General features: G+C 39.9%; 1 non-coding gene across 1 annotated transcript; it reads right to left on the reverse strand.

The window, feature by feature from the left end:
• Positions 1-3907: 3907 nt before the first annotated feature.
• Positions 3908-4038, reverse strand: LOC122223474. Its single transcript, XR_006204344.1, has one exon.
• Between the last annotated feature and the right edge of the window lie 751 nt (positions 4039-4789).

Consider the following 4789-nt stretch of genomic DNA (forward strand, 5'->3'; position numbering starts at 1 on the left):
AAAATACATAGAACTGAACAGATTATATCACACAGCCACACAAAACAAAATATGCAAAGCGTATCCTGACCCCTGTATTTTGTACCTCATGTGATGGCATAATCATCCTGTAGTCACCCAGCTAGAAAACCAAGAAGTATCCTCGCCTTCACTTTGCTCCCCATGATTCGTTCAATCAAGTTATCAAATCCTATCAATTCCACCACCCAAACTACCTCTTTTATCTGTTCTCTCCTCCTCTTACTTTACTATCTTACTTTACTCTTACAGTAGCTTCCAAACTAGTCTTGCCTACCAGGGTTTAATCTCTCCCCATCTCAGCCCATTCTTGTTGTTACAAGAGTTCTCACTCTTAAACACATCTCTAATTACAGCACTTTTCCTGTGTAAAAACATTGTATCGCTCCATATTGCATGTAGGATACATTCCAGCATTCTTTACATGGCATAAAGATTCACAACCCAGCCAAAACCTCACTTTTCTAGGCTGACCATCCAATACTCTTCATCCATGTATTTATTCAGCAAATATTTTCTGACTACTCTATGTCAAGAATATATTTTAGCAACACCGTCATCTGAACTTGCTCTTCTCTTAGGCTCTTTCATGCTTCTACATCTTTGCACATATTTCTGATGTCCCTGACTTCACAGTTATCATTCAGGACCTAATTTAGATGCCACATACTCTGAAAAATCTTCCATGTTCCTCTTCTGGGAAGTTTCCCCCTCCTCTGTACTCCCTTAAATATTTGTATGTAACACTTATTACAATAGAATGTTCAACTATGCAACATTTAAGTGTCTATTATGTTGCACGAACAATACTAGGCACTAAGGATACATGAGTGAGAAATGGGCCCTTCTACTGAAGACTTCACAATCTGTGTGTTTTTTCTTCATTAGATCATGAGCTCTTCAAGGACTTGCATTTTAGGGCTCCTAAACTGTGACAAGGATTCAGCTGTTTGTTGGGGAAATAAACTAGCAAGGGTGGTTTTGATGCTTTCCCTCTTTTTTTTTTTAACCTTATATTTCACATGTTTTTCTCCCAAAATCCTGTGTCCTCTTAGAGCTAGGCAAAGAAAGTTTGTTTTATCAAGGCCTAGAGATATTACTAAGGCCATCCAGTCTATCAACTCAACTTGCCTCAGAGTGGGACTTGATGTTCTTTATATCAATAGGTGGCAACTAATTTCCTGCCTCCTGAATATGGGCTGGCCTTACAAACTTGCTTCTAATGAATCAAAGTCAGTGGAAGGGTTGTTGCCTGACTTTCAAGACTATGTTAGAAAAGGTGGTATCACTTCATGTGGCTCACGTTTGGACCCCAGCCACCATTGGGATACTGGCTCTTAGGACTAAGCTACCATGCTGTGAGGACGCCATGGGAGCTACATGGAAAAATTGTATGTAAGTGTTCTGAACACAACCACAGCCAAGGACCCAGCTGATAGCATCAAATGCCAGATGTGAGTGACCCAGCCTTCAGATGATTCCAGCTCTCTCAGCTGTTGCCAAGTGGAGCAGAGATCTGGATTGACAAGCCCTGCCAAAATGACAGATTTGTGAGCAAAACAAATGTCATTATATTAAGCCACTAAGTTTTAAGGATATTTATTAGGTAGCAGTAGATAACTGGAACAACACCAAAATGAATTCCAACCCAAATGCTAAGAACAGTTCCTTAGAGAAGCTGCCAAACAGACACAAAGGTCATTTTGCAGAGCCCTAAAGCCAGAAAGCTCCAAAGTAGCAACAGGCTCAGTTGCTCCTTAAATTTACACTTGGATGATATTGTTAGCAGAGCACAAAGAACTTAGAGTTGACCTAAAGTTTTGCTATGTCATGTTATTTATCTTTGTAACATGTCTCCCTTCCTCTTCTCTTGACACTCATGCTCTCCATTCTCAACAACATGGCTAAAGTTAGACATTTAAAACATTAGATAGTGTCCCTTTCCTCCCCCAAACCCTTTGGTAGCTTTCCATCTCACGCAGAATAAAATGTGAGTCATTACTATGGCCCACAGGCATGCATAACCTGGCCCCTGGCTACCTCATCTCCTCCAACTCTGTCTCATTCACTCTATTGCAGGCAGTTGACACCCTTCCTATTCCTAGAACATTTCAAGCACATTTCTGTGTCAGTGTCTCATTCCCTGACTTTACTCATAGTTATTCAAATGTTGCTTTATCAGAAAGGACTTCCATGACCTCTCACTTTAAAACCTCCCTCCCCACTATTACTTTGCTCTGTTGTATTTTTCTTCACAGCCCTTACCATCATCTGCCATATTATATATGTATTGTTTACTTGTTTTATGTTTCTTTCCACTAGAATAGGAGCTGCATGAGAATAAGGGTTTTGTTTACTGTTCTGTCTTCAGGGCTTAGAATAGTACATGGCCCTCAATAATCACTGTTGATAGTATGAATAAATAGATTAATTTTTTTTAATGTGTATTTATTTTTGACAGAGAGAGAGACAGACAGAGCATGAGTGGGGGAGGGGCAGAAAGAGAGGGAGACACAGAATCTAAAACAGGCACCAAGCTCCAAGCCGTCAGCACAGAGCCCAATGCGAGGCTCGAACTCACAGACTGCGAGATCATGACCTGAGCTGAAGTCAGACGCTCAACCGACTGAGCCACCCAGGCGCCCCTAGATTTTTTAAACAAATGAATATTTTAAAAGAGGAGAGCCAAGACATAAATGGTTTTAAACCATGTGTTTCTGGGTTTTACTCAGCCAAGATGTCATGTATACTCATTCTGATTTTCATTCAAAGTGTTAGTAAATTATATTAGCTCTATGACTTACATTTCTGTTTACAGAAACACAAGGCTTGTAAAGTGATTTTAATATGAAACATTGGCCATGAATTGCATATATGAGATGAAAAATATTACATACTTGAAAGATACAGCCTGAAAATCCTGAGATGTAGGAAAACAAATTGGTAATATTTCAGAGGGTAAGAAATGTTTTTCCCTTTATTTCATCTATCATAAATTTGCTCAAATATATTTAAATTTTTATGCTATGATCAAGGCTGGTGAGGCATGAGTAATGGACAATTCCTGGAAACAAGTTATAATGCTCTACTCATTCTTGACACTGTTTTATGCATTTCCAGAACACTTCATCTCTTTGCATAGATCCAAATTCTCATCTGGTATCATGTATATATTCTCTCTGTCTGAAGAAATTCCTTTAACATTTCTTATAATGCAGGTCTTCTGGCAATAAAAGTGTGAAAAAGTTTGGAAATACTTTTATTTCTCTTTCATTTTTGAAAGAGATTTTCATGAGGCATGGAACTCTGGTTTGACAGTGGTTCTTCTTGTTTTTCAATATACAATAAAAGCTTGGATTGCGAGTAACTTGTCCTGCAAGACGGGCAAACATTCCTGATCAATTTTAACTTGATAAACGAGTGATATCTTGCAATACGAGTAGTATATGACACCAAGTGTCACATGATCACAACTGAGCCAATATGAAGATGTATACTGTGTTCTGTATTCAAGTCAGAAGACCCAATGTTGTTAATATCTATTCTCCCCAATTTGATTGATAGAGGCAACGCGATCTCAACCAAAATTCCAAGAGTTTTGTAGATATTAACAAGCTTATTCTAAAATTCAGATGGAAATGAAAAAAATCAAGAATAGCCAAAACAAATTTGTGAAAGAAGAATGTTCCTGTTTAGGTGTGTTTTCTTGTTAGGTGCTGTCTGAGGGGCAGGGAGGGGACTGAGCTACAGGCCAGGGGCAGCTCATGAGAGCCTGGCACTACCCAAGGACAGCCAGAGGCTGGAGGCCCAGTGCTGCCACTTTAGCCCCTAGTCTGGCTGTGGAGTTGGCATGCCTGGAATAGACCAAGTGGGGGCTCCCAGCAACTACAGATGTCCAAGGCAGGAAAACAAGGCTGCCAGCCCCCAGCAGCCCTCACAACGATCCTCAAGGACTGATGTTGGCCTCCAGCCCTGGTTGAGGAGAAAAGGGACCCCTCACAGCCCCATGGGAGAGAGGCCCTTATAATAACTAATATTAAAAAAGCCTAATCAAACCAAATATTGTCAAGGGTACAGAAGAGCTTTAACCGTCATGCACTGCTGCTGATGGAATGTATAAGGATACAACATTTTGAAAAACCTAAAAAGTTTATATACACCTGCAATGTCCTAGGGGTTTATCCTAGAGAAATGCAATCTTATATCCATACTTGTGACTTACATATAAATGTTGTAGCAGCTTTATATGTAATAGCCTGAAAATGGAAACAACCAAAAGTCTATCAGTAGGGTAAACAGATTGTATATCCATACAGGAAATATATAAACACACACACACACACACACACACACACACACTAGATGCATCTCCAAATAATTATGCTGAGTGAAAGAAACTTTATAAAAAAGAGTACATACTCTATGATTCCATTCTTATAAAATTCTGGAAAATGTAAACAAACCTATAGTGACAGAAAGCAAATCAGTGGTTGCCTTAAGACAGGATAGGGCAGGGGTGCCTGGGTGGCTTAGTCAGTTATGCAGCAGACTTTGGCTCATGAGTTCAAGCCCTGCGTGGAGCTCTGTGCTGACAGCTTGGAGCTTGGAGCCGGCTTCAGATGAGAGCCCTCTCTCTCTGCCCCTTCCCCTGCTTGTACTCTCTCTCTCTCTCTCTCTCTCTCTCTCTCTCTCTCAAATATAAATATAAACATTTTAAAAATTAAAAAAAAAAAAGACAGAATAGGGCAGTGGGAAAGGAAAGAATGGAGGG

The sequence above is a fragment of the Panthera leo genome, chromosome B3 (genome assembly GCF_018350215.1).
Source record: "Panthera leo isolate Ple1 chromosome B3, P.leo_Ple1_pat1.1, whole genome shotgun sequence".
In the NCBI taxonomy this organism is placed as follows: domain Eukaryota; kingdom Metazoa; phylum Chordata; class Mammalia; order Carnivora; family Felidae; genus Panthera; species Panthera leo.